Source organism: Eutrigla gurnardus, assembly GCF_963514095.1.
Source record: "Eutrigla gurnardus genome assembly, chromosome: 21".
In the NCBI taxonomy this organism is placed as follows: Eukaryota; Metazoa; Chordata; class Actinopteri; order Perciformes; family Triglidae; genus Eutrigla; species Eutrigla gurnardus.
This window is the reverse complement of record NC_139932.1, coordinates 5,096,372-5,112,503: the sequence shown is the minus strand read 5'-3', so window position 1 is coordinate 5,112,503 and position 16,132 is coordinate 5,096,372. Positions and strand designations below refer to the sequence as shown.

The 16,132-nt window shown below is 41.3% G+C and overlaps 1 protein-coding gene across 1 annotated transcript in view; it reads left to right on the top strand.

Moving 5' to 3' along the window:
- Window positions 1–12,949: 12,949 nt before the first annotated feature.
- Window positions 12,950–16,132, top strand: part of LOC311032432 (plexin-B2-like) — a 178,161-nt gene continuing 174,978 nt past the window's right edge. The window contains exon 1 of the mRNA XM_084039195.1: window positions 12,950–13,403. The gene's annotated coding sequence lies outside the window, so the exon portion shown is untranslated. The remainder of the gene's footprint in view (window positions 13,404–16,132) is intronic.

The window sequence follows — 16,132 nt, the reverse complement described above, 5'->3', positions numbered from 1 at the left end:
GGTTAGCCAATGCTGAGGTGCCTTCAACTTGCATTCTCTCTACTGGCCATCAGGGGGCGACTCCTCTCGTTGCTAAAAGGAAGTCTGGAAGTCAATGACAAAATGATCTGACTTCTCACTTGATTTATTAACAAAATATGGTCACTTCCTTCACTAGCTGTAAAAATTCCAAGATGGCGACGGCCAAATTGCCGAACTCGAGGTTTCAAAACCGGAGTCCATAAACCAGTGGGTGACGTCACCATGACTACGTCCACTACAGTCTGTGGAATCCATTAAACAGACATTAAATTACCGTCTGTGGAATGTAATTTTTCGTAGAGCAGCTGCTCATGTTTCATCATAAGTCTGTTGTTGATAGGTGTGGTTGAAGCAGTCACCTTCAAGTCATTTTGTGGAACTCCCTTTTATATCACTTTATCTTTATGTTTCCTTTGGGAGACGACTGCACATGTGTGAAATAGTGATTTAATCCACAGGTCAATGCTGTAGCTCTGGCATTAGATTGAGCCGTGGCTGGCAGGTGGGGTTTATGACCCTTGATCAAATCATTGCTTTCCACTCGTGTCATCAATCTCACAACCGAGACAGAAACATACGTCCATAACGACGCCCCTGATGAGAGTGTCATATTTGTGAAAGGTGTGTGATGAAAGTAATGAACTGTTTTTCCGTCTGACGAACATATTGTTCCTGTTGTTTTGGTGTGAATGTGGAGCTTTTAGAAAATAATCGGCAGTTGAATTTAAAAAAAGTGTTTTTGAGAACATTTTCCTGGCACTTCATGAAACTCCACCTAGCTTCGTGCATCTTCCCCAGAAGAGGCTATTTGATCATGGATGACATCAGTGCAACGATAAATCATTAAGTCTTATCGTCGGTTGCAGAAAAATAGCATTAAAATTCAATTGCCGTGACTTTTCAAGGTGAAAACACAACTTTATTTAATTCTGTCCATGTGGAGATGGCTGTGTGCATCTGATGTGGGCGAGCTGCTCGAGGAGCAGAGGAATCTACATTCACTTTACTATGAGATAATGATTTGAGTACACATGTACATAATATAAAAAACACAGGGATTTGGGGTATTCTGTGTGTGGCAAACATGAACATTTTCTAACTGATGGGCAAACTGTGGTTTTGATGTGAAAAACGTCACTATGGTACTTACATACACTTTGCCTCTTTACATAGAAATAGAATAGGAGTAGAACGGACGCTGAACTGTTTTCAGTGGTATGGCAACAAACACATCAGTGGGGGGGGGGGGGGGGGGGGTGTTGCAGTTCAAGAGAGAGAACGTGGCTCTAGGGACGGATGGCTAGCTAGTTAGCCCGCTCTGCTAGTTTGGCTAGCTAGCTTGTTCATTCCACTGCGTTAATGTTGCTTTTGTAACAGAAAAAAGGGGCAAAAAAAGTCTACATTGTTCTGGAAGGAGTCAGCCCTTCCCTGTGTCGCATAATGACCATAAATCTTAGAGCCGTCCTTTACTCAGTCAGGACCAACAGCTTGCTATAAACGCAGGTATGCCGTGTCTGTGCCAGTATGTCTAATTGACATACTTGACTATTATCTTTGAAGCAGTATATTCAATCATAGAGTGGTAAAAATTGAGTAGTATTTCCCTTATTGGGAACATCTTTTTGGGGCCTTGTTGAATCTCATTTGACATGTTACTGTAAAAAGTTCAAATAACATTTTAATAGTGTGAATATTGCTTTTGTATTGTCGACAATGGTCAAATTTACACGCTGAATAGCTTCATACAAAGCTTCAACCTTCATCTTCCATGGAACTACAGGCTGATCCTACTGGAGGGTTTTCTGGAAATGTCATGATTTAAATGTAGCTTCAGTCCGACTCTCTTTAATGTAAACAGTTCATTTAGATGAGGATTTTCATTGGCTGAGAAATACACGTTTATTGCACATTGAGATGGAGACTAAACTGAGGTTTGGATTGGCGGCTTTGACAGAGCAGAATATCGTGTGTGTGTGTGTGTGTGTGTACAGTCTTGCTCTTCACTGTCCTTCAACAGTTCAACAATCTCATTTACATACTCATAAATCATTTACATCTGACATCTCTCTCTCACTCTCACACACACACACACACACACACACCTGTGAGCAATGTAATAATAAGCTGTTTGAATACCACTTTCAGCTCAAACAAAAATAACCCACATGAATATTGATGGATGGATGGATGGATGGATGGATGCATGGATGGATGGATGGATGGATGGATGGATGGATGGATGGGTGGATGGATGCATGGGTGGATGGATGGATGGATAGATGGATGGATGGATGGATGGATGGGTGGATGGATGGGTGGATGGATGGATGGATGGATGGATGGATGGATGGATGGATGGATGGATGGATGGATGGGTGGATGGATGGATGGATGGATGGATGGATGGATGCATGGGTGGATGGATGGATGGATGGATGGATGGATGGATGGATGGATGGATGGATGGGTGGATGGATGGATGGATGGATGGATGGATGGATGGATGGATGGATGGATGGATGGGTGGATGGATGGATGGATGGATGGATGGATGGATGGATGGGTGGATGGATGGATGACTTTAGTCTTTTAGCTGACATCGCTCTTGTGTCAAGTGATGTCATTTTACAGATTATTGACAAAAGGATTGAACCATATTTGTCAGTATCTTTATAGAGAGTGTAATTCCAGATTCAGATGCTGACATCATACCGTTTTGAATCAAAACGGAAAAGGTCACTTTCATTTTGAATTGCATTTCGAACTAACTGTTTGCATTGTGTGACAATGCTCTTGCACTGTAGTCTGTATGTGCGTTTTTCCACTGCCATATCAGTCCCCAATGAATGAATTATTCAAGTCTCGCTACAGCAGCGCTGCATAGAATGGAATAATCTGAATGTTCTTTGCACCGTTTTATACACATTTCAACAAAATTCAGCTTGACATGAAGTCTGTGGTTTGGCTGGGAACTTTGGGGTCTCTGCTGGAATTGAAAATAAAGGTCTGTTGGTTTGAAGCTGCATAAACAAGCTTTGTTATGATGCAGCAGCTGAAGGGTCCATGCAGCTGAGGTCAGAAATACCTTATTTTGATATTTTCCCTACAGTACGTTCCAAACATGGCTGAAATAAACAGATAATATGAATTATTTAACAACACAGATATTTTGTTGCATCCTCTTTGGGACTGACACAGAGTTAAATTGTGTTCAATATTGCTTGATTAAATCATATTCAAATATTGGTGTAACTCAAATATGTATTTGTTCTTCCAGAATATGAATGAGATACGTGTGGTTGATTTTAAATGCACTGAAATATGGAAGAAAAAGTGCTTCCTTCTCATGGTCTTTACTGCTCCAATGTTTTTTACACATGTGATTTAGGAACAAATTAACTCTTTGTTGCTATTCTCCATACATTATCCAGGCACTTAGCAGGAATGTGTACTACATGGATGACTGACCTGACCTCCACAGGGTCAAAGGTCATGGGTCAACATCAGGCTTTGAGTCAGGGCAGATGGGTTTCATGCTGCACGTCTGACAGAGAGAGACAGAAATACATTGGAAGAAACAACAGAACAAGAAAGCAAACGTCAAAGAGAAAATGTGAAATGGGTTAAAGGCAAATGTTAATTTCAATGTTTCTCCTTTAAAACAATTGCATACAATTGAATTTAGACATGTTTCCTCCACTAGTAGAGACAATGACATGAGAGTTTTTTAAGATGATTTGTTTGCCTGTATCCTTAGACAACAATTTTTTTTATTTTATTAACCTTTATTCTTCCAGGAATATTCTCATTGAGATTATGAGAACAATGCAGTTTGGTAAATTCTGCAGAATTGGACGACTTTGCCTGGACGATCAGATCAGATCATTCTGGAAATGTGCTTATTCAGCATGTTCTCAACCCAACTCTTCACTTACTGGAGCTTTGTGAAGACCCGTGGGCAACACACTGTGCAGCCCAGCCGTCAAACACTCCACTATGGTTGCAGTGAACACATGGTTAGGTTGTGAATTCAAACAATACGTTTAGGCAACAAAAACACTTTAAGTGGGCTTAACATAAATGTGTAACAATGCAGAATGTTAATAGTGTTAATGAAGTAAACAAAATCACAAACATAATAGTACCGTAACATAACGTAAATCATCTCAACAACACTGACACGAACACCGATGTCCAGGTTGAAAGTCCTGTGTTTGTTTGGGTTTTATTTACATTACATTTACATTACACTATACTCATTCTCTCTGAGCATCTGATTGCAGTTACTTGAAAGCTTGGTGCATCTCATACAGATGCTAAAGGGTGCCTTGTGTGTCTGTAACAAAGTGTTAGTATTTTATAGCATGGGAATGAGAGCGGAATTGATGATTTATCTTCTTTAGTTCTCTATGCGCTGCGCACATTTTGGACTGCCCCAAGTGAAAATGTACAATTTTAAATTCAAAATGTAATGAATCATCGCAGATAGTTGAGAGGATGGGCTGAGTGGTGCTGAGCTGAAGGGCTGACTCCATACTGAGGTCTCCAAAATGCGGCATCGGTGCAAATCCCACCCCTGACGGAGCATGTTGTGGGCTTTTCATGAACAATTGTAAAGTAGACATGCTAAAATCTTTAGGCATCGCACTAAAATGGTATTCCGACCTTCACTATGGTTGCAATGGTCATGCTTATGGCAGGATGGCGGAGTGGTCTAGGGTAACCGACTGCCAGTTTCTCCAAATGTGAGGCGTGGTTTCACGTCCCACTCCAGTCAGTAGCTTTCATTCTCTGTCATATTGTTATGCCTTTGTTAGAGCAGTGAGAGGATGAAAGGTAAAGAGGAAGACAGGGGAGATGTCACAAAGGAAATACATCCTAACTGAGGCAACCTCTGTGTCTGAGAAGTAAAGCCAAATCTTAAGTTTACATTCTCTCTGCTGCTTTTGCATGAACAATTGTGAAATAAACATGCTAAAATCTTTAAGCATTGCACCAAAATGGTATTCTTAGGTTCACTATGGGTGCCACATATATCCATGTGTCAGGATGGCCGAGTGGTCTAAGGCGCCAGACTCAAGGCTTGACTCCTTCCTGAAAAATGGGTCTTCTAGTCTCCGAATGGAGACGTGGGTTCAAATCCCACTCCTGACAATATGTTTACCACATGTTTCATCCGTGATATTGTTATGCCTTGTGAGAGCAGTGAGAGGATGATAGGTAAAGAGGATGAAAGGTAAAGAGGAAGACAGGGGAGATGACACAAAGGAAATACATCCTAACTGTGGCAACCTCTTGTTCTGAAAAGTAAAGCCAAAGCTGAAGTGCCTGAAGATTACATTCTCTCTGCTGGCCATCAGGAGGCGCCGACTCTGGTTTCAAAAAGAAGTTTGATTGCATGGAAGTCTATGAGAAAATGACCCTACTTTGCACTTAATTTATTATCTCAGTGAACATCGTAAAACATGAGTTCATGGTCTCAATTGCTATGTTATGTCAATCTATTCAAAGGAACATGGAAATATAATTATTTTGGATACAAAACCTCAATGTGGGCTTTTGCATGAACAATTGTGAAAAAAACATGGTAAAATCTTTAAGCGTCGCACCAAAATAGTATCCCAAGGTTCACTATGGTTGCCATGCTTGTATGTGTGTCAGGATGGCCGAGTGGTCTAAGGCGCCAGACTCAAGGGTTGACTCCTTCCTGAACAATGGGATTTCTGGTCTCCAAATGGAGGCGTGGGTTCAAATCCCACTCCTGACAATATGTTTACCACATGTTTCATCCTCTGCCTTACTTTGATGCCTTTGTTAGAGCAGTGAGAGGATGAAAGGTAAAGAGGAAGACAGGGGAGATGTCACAAAGGAAATACATCCTAACTGTGGCAACCTCTGTCTGAGAATTAAATCCAAATCTTAAGTTTACATTCTCTCATGAACAATTGTGAAATAAACATGCTAAAATCTTTAAGCATTGCACCAAAATGATATTCTTAGGTTCACTATGGGTGCCATATATATGCATGTGTCAGGATGGCCGAGTGGTCTAAGGCGCCAGACTCAAGGGTTGGCTCCTTCCTGAAAAATGGGTCTTCTGGTCTCTGAATGGAGACGTGGGTTCAAATCCCACTCCTGACAATATGTTTACCAAATGTTTCATCCTCTGTGATATTGTTATGCCTTTGCGAGAGCAGTGAGAGGATGATAGGTAAAGAGGAAGAAAGGGGAGATGACACAAAGGAAATACATCCTAACTGTGGCAACCTCTTGTTCTGAAAAGTGAAGCCAAAGCTGAAGTGCCTGAAGATTACATTCTCTCTGCTGGCCATCAGCAGGCGCCGACTCTGGTTTCAAAAAGAAGTTTGATTGCATGGAAGTCTATGAGAAAATGACCCTACTTTGCACTTAATTTATTATCTCAGTGAACATCGTAAAACATGAGTTCATGGTCTCAATTGCTATGTTATGTCAATCTATTCAAAGGAACATGGAAATATAATTATTTTGGATACAAAACCTCAATGTGGGCTTTTGCATGAACAATTGTGAAATAAACATGCTAAAATCTTTAAGCATCGCACCTAAATAGTATTGCAAGGTTCACTATGGTTGCCATGCTTGTATGTGTGTCAGGATGGCTGTGTGGTCTAAGGCACCAGACTCAAGGGTTGACTCCTTCCTGAACAATGGAATTTCGGGTCTCCATATGGAGGCGTGGGTTCAAATCCCACTCCTGACAATATGTTTACCACATGTTTCATCCTCTGCCTTAAGGCGAGTCCACACTGGACCGAAAATCGGCGTCTTTGAGAGAGTCGGCGTCCGTGACATGAGTCTACTTGGTGTGGTCGCTCGAATCGGCCCATGTCGTCGTTCATTTCAACCGACTCAAATGTATAATCCGCCATTCGAGTCGGTCATTCTTTTACCATTCTGATTGGTGGAGGCTAGCAGCTTGACTAGCGAATCAGTGAAGCCGGAACTGTTCTCTTTCTTTTTCGCTTACGACTGTCTTCTTCCATAAGAATAAGTCAGAGAGCTGACAAGGCCAGTGTCTCCGTATCGTCATCATCAAACATTTTAGATTTTTCCGTTCAGAGAGTAATCACAACTACAGTCTACAACCTCACTCTGCTGACAATAGTGACTGGTGAGGACAGCGTGCTCTGTGTTTATGGTCTAGAGAGGACCGGCTACTTCAGGTTTTCGTGTTTTTTGGCCCACAATACAGATTAGCGCCGCCTGTTGTTTTGGAGACATTACATCTCGTGCAAGCGCGGAACGTATGGCGTCGGCTGTAATTCCGTAGGTGTGAACCGCCCATGTCGTTGTTCGAGTCGGCCATATTAAGTAGCCCGACTTCATTTACCGACGCGAGTCGGGCAGTTCTTCCGGTGTGGACTCGCCTTTACTTTGATGCCTTTGTTAGAGCAGTGACAGGATGAAAGGTAAAGAGGAAGACAGGGGAGATGTCACAAAGGAAATACATCCTAACCGGGTGGCAACCGCTGGGTCTGAAAAGTGAAGCCAAAGCTGAAGTGCCTTAAGTTTACATTCTCTCTGCTGGCCATCAGGGGGCGAGTCCTCTGGTTGCAAAAAGAAGTTTGATTGCATGAAAGTCTTTGAAAAAATGACCCAAATTCGCACTTAATTTATTATCTCAGTGAACATCATAAACATGAGTTCATGGTCTCAATTGCTAGTTTCAAGTCTTTTTCAAGACTGCATCGCTCTTCCATAGTTCAAATATAGTCACTTCCTTCACTGGTTCCAAAAATCCAAGATGTCGACAGTCAAAATGCAGTCTGAGGAACATTGGTACAAGATGTTATGTAAATCTATCCAAAGGAAAATGGAAATATAATTGTTTTGAATACAAAACCTCAATATAATTCAAATGTGGGCTTTTGCATGAACAATTGTGAAAAAAACATGGTAAAATCTTTAAGCATCGCACCAAAATAGTATTCCAAGGTTCACTATGGTTGCCATGCATGTATGTGTGTCAGGATGGCCGAGTGGTCTAAGGCGCCAGACTTAAGAGTTGACTCCTCGAATGGAGGCGTGGGTTCAAATCCCACTCCTGACAATTGACAGGTCGTTATCATGCCACCAAAGCTACTAAAATCACTTCAACAATTAGCTGTAAAGTTGACATTGAAATAGGATGGGCTCTGATGAAACTGTATGGAGAAATCTGCTACCATCCATTTCCCCTGACACTCAGTCAATCAGGCTGCGTTGGACCCGAAAGCCCCAGTGCCAAACACCTGTAAAGCAAAACTAATTAAGTCAGTAATGACTTTTATTGAGAAAAAAACTGGTGAGAGGAGATTTGTCATATAACAGTTCAGTTCCAGAACATAGAGCAGAGTCTCTTGAGGCTTGAAGCTGGCCCAGAATCCCTAGCTGCATGATCTTAACTGGAGAACAGGTGAGTTCAATGGCAAGTAACAGTCCCGTAAAGGGGGCAGGCAGAAGACGTCTTTGAGGAGGCAGGGATTCAGAAACCAGAGTGTAGTTCGCTTCAAGTCCGTGTTGCAGTTGGTCATTGGGAACACAAAGCGATCCAGGTTGGCTTCGCCCTTTGCCAACGTATTTAGCCCTATGTCTACAGCCATGTTAGCAGCACGGAGGCAGTGTTTTGAGCTAAATACTTCTGTATAGTATAGTTTTTGCTATGTTGCCATTTGAGTACTCTAGTAGTAATTGGTGACGTCACAATGACTACATCCACTCCTTACAGTCTATGATACAGGGACCATTGTTGGTACCATCTAATACTAATCTGATTCTGTAGTAAAGTGAGGCCTGCCTCTAGCAAAGCTAACAACACTGACAAATACCAACCACTGACAAACGAAAGCAGTATTTACCAACCATTCTGGTTGAGCTCTCTTTTCTGACTTTCTATCCTCTGTCACGTTTACTCATTCTATCAAAGATCCAACAGTTGCTAGAGATTGGTGTCGCAATACAATGGTGGTCAAACCCAAAATGGTGGACTGTAGGGCAGCCAAAGTTTGTTCCCTAACTTTTCCCTCGCCACATTGTATTTGCAGCAACCACAGACTGATGCTGCCATGTGCAGATATTGTCGAACGCCAGAATCTTGGAAACGTCCCCGTTTTTTTTCTGCAGATTCTACAAATATTGACGCTTTTGCCTGGCAAAGGGATTGGTGAGCCTGAACATGGCCGCAGACTGCAAATGAGCTTTGTTTAAGTCCACCAGACACATCATGGGCGGCAGCATGTCTGTGTTTGTGTGTGTGTGCATGTATGTGTGTGTGTATGTGTGTGTGTGTGTGTGTGTGTGTGTGTGTGTGTGTGTGTGTGTTTGTGTGTGTGTCTGTGTTTGTGTGTGTGTGCGTGTATGTGTGTGTGTATGTGTGTGTGTGTGTGTGTGTGTGTTTGTGTGTGTGTCTGTGTGTGTGTCAATGTGTGTGTGAAATAATTCAGTTTAAACACCACAAAGAGTGTGGATGGGAGCGTGTGTGACCGTATTTGCATTATTGTTGTGTTCTCATTCCAACGTTGTTTAACAGCTCACTTAGTCGACCAGTGAACCCTGCAAACCATCCACACGTTCAGCAAGTCAAATACACAACTAACCACACACACACACACACACACACACACACACACACACACACACACACACACACACACACACACACACACACACACACACACATATAATTAACCAGTCAGGTGAACAGATTGATCAGTGAATTACCCTTTTACAGGATTCATATGTGCATTCACTCAACTACATCCCCCATGATTCTTGGGCATGGGTGCACCTCAAGACCTCACCAAAATTGTAACCAGTATAATTGTAAGTTTAGGTTTATATTTTTTTACGATCGTTACAGTAAAACATAATTTTGAAAGCAATACAAAACTTAATAAGCCTAGAACACTTTTCTATTTCTATTTAACATATTATTCTGGGTTTCTTTCTTTCAGAGATATTGTTCGAGTAAAACTACATGAGTGTATGACTCACTAAGTCGAAAATGTATGAATTAATGAAATTTGAACATTCATCCATTAAATTGAATTAAGAGATTTAATGGAAAACACTGAATATTACTGAAAGTATTAAATATATAAACAAAGAAAAGTAATGTCACACATGTCCTACATGGGCCGAAAATTTTGATGTTTGAATGAAGGTTCTAGGTTGAAAAATGTGACAGGAGTTAGAGGACGGAAAATAGGCATAATATTAATAATAAATGGAAGATGTAAAAGAACATGTGAATGCTGCCAGCAGTCACATCTAGAATATAACACATAAACATGTATATATATATATACAAGAGAAGAGGGAAGTTAGTGTTTTTAGATTAGATTTAAATTCAGATTAATATCTATATACGGAAGTTAACTGTTCTGTGTTTTTAGAAAAACACAGACTGCTTTTAGTTAATATCTAAAACACAGAATGGTTAACTCCCATTTTGATTCGTTCCAGCACCTTCTTTGCAACCTTGGTGCATTTGGCTGAAGGTTACCATTAGCTTTTGCAAGCAGACCTTCTCTGTTCTTTGTCAAGGAAGCGCAAAACAAAACAAAACAAAACATTTAGCGTCTTTGTTTTGGTGTCACACAATAAATGTTCTAAGACCGAGTATTTAAAGTACATGTCTTTATTTATTGAAGAATACTTGAGAAGAAGAAGAAACTAAAGATTGAGATCATAAACTCATGTTTACAATGTTTACTGAGATAATAAATCAGGAGAGAAGTAAGACCATTTTCTCATAGACTTCCATGTAATCTGACTTCTTTTTTTTGCAACCAGAGGAGTCGCCCCCTGATGGCCAGCAGAGAGAATGCTTGATTTGTCTTCACTTCTAGAGTACAAACAACTCCAACTTCCCACATCTAAAATGAACATAAAAAAAAGAAATGTTAAGTTAGTTTGTGAAGTTGCTGATGAGCAGAAGTAGGTGAAAGAAAGAAGTCCAGTGTAAGTTACCATTCAGTCTGTGGCTGTCAGCCTGAAGCCCATGTGGAAGACGTAAATCTTTAAAAGCAAAAACATCAGCAGCCAAGGCTTCAACTCCATGCTCGCGACCCTTTGACCTTCCAACATCCAACATCCAACATCCAGCTGCCTCCCAAACACGGATGCACACATTCACACTCAGAGCTCACTCACATACACAAATCCCGCCTGCCATACGGGGGACCCACTTTAAGTTGTTCTAATGCGCTGATGCCTACTGTAACATGCAGGAGACTTATGAAACAAAAGGTTCGGGTCCCTGAATGGCCCAGTGTCAAGGATTACTTCTCAGACAAATTCTCCAACAACAAAGCCTCCATTGTGCCTCGACCGAGCTCTCGAATTAGCAGCAGGGGCGACTCCATGCTTAACCGGACTTGACAACACCGCCGCTCTCCCAGACCTCTCTGAAGATTTACTGAGATTGCCTCCTTTTCATATGTCGAAAGGAATAAAATGAGAAAGAAAGCGTTGAGATAAATAAATAAATAAAACAGATATCCCTGTGGAGTGTGAATAGATTATTATGGATGTAAATTAAACTATCCATAATCTATTTAAAAGTAGGGTTTAATCCAAAACATGGATTAGGCTGCAACATCTGTCAGAAAAAAAGCAGTTTTGTACGTTTTTAGCTCGTTTCTTTGTTAAATGCAATATTTTTTATGGTGATCACTATCTTATTAAAAGTGTGACCACCGTATAATTGTATTCCGCTTTTGTTTTTAAAGAGGCTTTCTTTAATGGCCTTCAAATTAAACCTCGGGGACTGAGTTCAATCTGCCACTGTCAAGGAAGAAACAAACACAGGGCTTCCTGAGGAAAGTTTCAAAATAAAATCCCTGTTGGTCGGTTACTGTTAAAGAACTGCTAAATCAAGTCAGTTTGGTGCTGTTTAATTATCATCATATACCAGCACTGACAATTTAGAACAAAACAGGGTGTATTAATGTCCACGTTGCATTGCTTTGTGTGATAGCATGGTTTAAATGAACTGCACATAATAAAGTATGCAATGACTGCACTATTTATTTGAGATATTGAAAACATGTACATTATCACAGCATTATCTTGATTTAGATGCATTAAGATGATTATGAAGATTTACTCAAATAATTTGTAAATGTCCCATGGAGTTTGTCCCATGGAGTCAATGCTGCTGTCAGCTGGACCCAAACCTAATGGTTGAATGTAAACTTCAACCTGCTTGCTTAAGTTTAACTTAATCTTCGCATTCAGATTCTGAACACATTGAGAATAATGGTGACCACACAGAGTATTAGCCTCTTTGGTTCAACATGGCCTTTAAGACTTAACTTTACTATTCTGCAAGACAGGTAAGTTAAGATATTGAGGAACATTCTCCACTTTTCATCCATCTAAATATTCTTCTCCTTTCATCTACATATTGTGTCCAGCTTTGTTATCTTTGTTTTTACATTGCATTACCTGTATGTAAGTGATTCTTCTTTCCAAAGCGACTTACAACCTACCAAAAGTGCAACAATCATGCAAGTAAGACTCTATCAAATATGCAAATGTATTCAAGTGCTCCCTACTAGAATGGGAAATAGAGAGTTTATTCTATTTTATTCTGTTTAATCTATTTTATATTCTTTTTAATTTTGTCAAAGTGGAGTCTGAACAGATGCGTTTTCTGTTTCCTTCCATTGTGGAGCCAGGACAGCAAAAGGCTTGAACGTGTGATGCTGATTCGGATTTACGTAGTCGCTGCTTTTGTTTTGAAAGGAAATTAGTTGGACTTCCGGTGTTAACGTGGATAACTATTTGTACCTTGACTGATTGAATCAACCTACAGGCACTGGGGGGTTTGGTGTTAGGAGGAGGAGGAGGAGGAGGAGGAAGAAGCAGCTTCAGTCTGATACTCCCCAGTTTGGTTGCGTATCGCGCCGTTTGCAGCGGAGCTCTGGCTGCGGACCCGGCTGGATGTGTGTCGCACTGGATCCAGACAAAACACGCTGCTGCGACTCAAAACTCGGTGTGTGTGTGTGTGTGTGTGTATGTATGTGTGTTGGGGGTAGTCATGAATTACACCTGAGTCCGGCATGTAGTTGACCGGGTTCCTGGGCGTGGGAAGGACGAGGGAAGCAGCTTGTGTATTTGTTTGTCGTGGGAATATTGTTGAACTAAAACTTCAGCAGTGACTGCAGCGGCTCGACCTCACGTTGTTTTTTGTTGTTGCTCCGGCTCGTCTCGGTTCGACCAGTTTCCTCACACCAGGATGTAGATTTGGGAACTTTTTTGGAAAGACCGTGGTTCTATTTCGAACTTTTTGGGAATACAGACAGAAAACCCTCGGCTGTAGCCTACGGTGAGAGGATATCAGCGGCATCAGAGAGGTAAGCAGCTATTTGAATATGTCGCTGTTTTATGTTAATGTGTTAAACTGTTTCTCAACGCTTACGCGTTTTAAAGACGTGTAAGGCGCCTTTCCCCCACGATTAGAGAACGTCACACCGAACTCCACTCGTAAAACATCAGATTGAACATTATATTGCTCGCTGTCAAATGGAAAAGCACCAAATGACACAAGTTGCGATGATTTACAAATAAGCATCGCGGTGTTGCTCATACGGCATCCAATGCATCCAGAAAACTGTGCGTTATGTGAGGAAAAGCTTTGGCATTTACTTAATGCAAGTCGATAATATAACGAACTGCAATCAACGTAATGGGAGACGGTTGTGGCGTCAATAGCTATTAGTCAGAGCGCGGCTGTATCCCAAAACTTACAATGACATAACTTTTAAAAAGGCGTTTCTCGTTTTTTATGAAACCGAAATGATTACTGGGCTGGGATTGTTCCTTGCAAACGTGTAAACGTGTTCTGGACATCCCAGTCTTTGCTGATAGCCAAGATCATATTAAATTCCCGGATTTTGTAAACGGAATCTGGGGTGGCGTTCTGTGCACGAGGGAGACAACGGAATGTGTTGGGACTAATCAATGCACACAACATCTGGAGTCACAGCGAGTGGGCAGATCCCGTTGAGCGGCTCCACTAAATGTATTCCAGACTGGACTGACTTCTTCCAATATTAACGTCACATATTGCAATCTACAGCACCTGTGCGAAACCATTCTGTTTTATTGAGTATCCTCATCAAATGTGTATCAATCCCAAGGGGGGTAATTGGAAGTTAAAGAGGGATTTTAAAAGCCGTGCTCTCGGAGAGTGTGTCAGTTAACATTGTGCACATTTAGGGCTGGATACAGATGTTTTATTGATCGGAAGTGCTTCAACCATTGCAACAGCAGCCAGATAATGATTCTACTTAGTCAAATCTTGGCTCCAAAGGTCGCAAACACCCATTAACCTTATTAACATCTCATGTGAGGAGAAATGAATCTTTGAACACACTCTCGCCGTTGGCCATCTGCTTCCAAGCATTGCTGTACATGATTGGGAGGTAATTGCCCATGGTGTCAGCTAATGGATTAGAGTAGCCTCCACACTGAACCTTGAGCTCTGAAGCCATAAAACCATTATATCTACAGCAGCAGCAGCAGCACCACTCTGTTTAGACGCCAGTTGTCTAATGTTGTGGCTATTATGACGCCCGGATCAGTCCAGCATGCAGTTTAGAGGCTGCTTGAACAGTTCATTGTCATGTTTAATTAAATGCAGTCACTAGTGGGAAGTTTTGGCGTGTGATTATTTTCAGTTAAAGCAGACGTGGCATTAACACGGAATCAAAAGTGACTGAAAAAATGATTAAAAACACCCCGAAGTTGCAGCAAACTGTCGGCTCAGGCCTCCGGTGTCTGTATGAGTAATGGGAATTTGTCCTCACACTCATTGCTGTAGCTTGTTCAATTATTGTTTTCAGGGAAATAACAGTTCCAATGTGTTCTCAAAGCAATCGATGGTGTGCTCCTTTTGAATAAGCTTGTGAATAATCTTTCCACTAAATCCTTTTTTTCATTTTTTTTAATGTTTCGCTTGAAGACTATTCTCAGGGAAAGCTTTGACACAGGCCTCCACACACATAGCACCCTCTTTTATGAAGTGACTGTTTAAAGGGCTGAGCTTTTTCTTGGAATATCCCCGGGGACCAGCCGTACAGTTGTACACGTTATCTGCTGACTTGGAAACGGAGCATGGAGTTATTGGGAGTTTGTACGAATAATTCCTGGAGGCAAAAGGACTTCCATTGGTTGCTTAATGGGCAGATCCAACAAGATATTTTTGCAACTTGTTTACAAAGAAGGACCTACAAGGAAGTATTATAAAAAGGGAAAACCTCTATTCATTCATATATTAGTGTGACTTTCACGCTCTATGAAGGTCGGGGGGCCAGCAGGGTATTTGTGGATAACTTTGTAGTGTTGGACATGTTGCATGTGGTAGCAGAGCTCTGGCCTTTATGCTATTCCCTTTCCCTTCTCTTATCTATTTGTCAAGTGGACTTTACTCTGATCTGAATGCAGAGTCAGACCAGGTTTGGCAGGGTCAGATGTCCTCATATGATGTGGTCACGTTGGCTTTTACAGGAATAGTTTGACATATTGGAAAGTCCGTGCGCTTACTCTCTTTCTTGCTGAGGGTTGTTGAGAAATTTGATAGCACTTTTGGGTCTGTACATTCCATATGGAGCTACCCCTTAGCTTAGCTTAGCATAGCATAAAGACTGGAAAAGGAGGGGAACAGCTAACCTGGGTCACCACTATAGCTCACTAATGAACACACTCCATCTTGTTTATTGATTATATAGAAACCAAGGTGAAGCCTAACGGCCGCTGGTAGGTGGATTTTGGCAGGCTAACTCTTTCACCCCCTTTTCAGTCTTTATGCTAAGCTAACCAGCTAAACTTGCTCCACAAAACCGTCAAGCCAGTTAAGTGTAGTGAAGTGAAAGTTAAATAGAATAGCCTACACACAGTTATTAAAACAAGAGTTGATGGTACACATTTGTCTTTTCAATACACCGTGCATTGTTCTGTTAGCTACTTAGCTAATAAGGTTAGCGGGCTGATTTGCGACTGCACTAAGGATCTTGGGAACTCCCTTAACAAGCCTAGAAGCAACAGAGCTAACAAGCTTGCTAGCAGTCATTTAGTGAGCTTG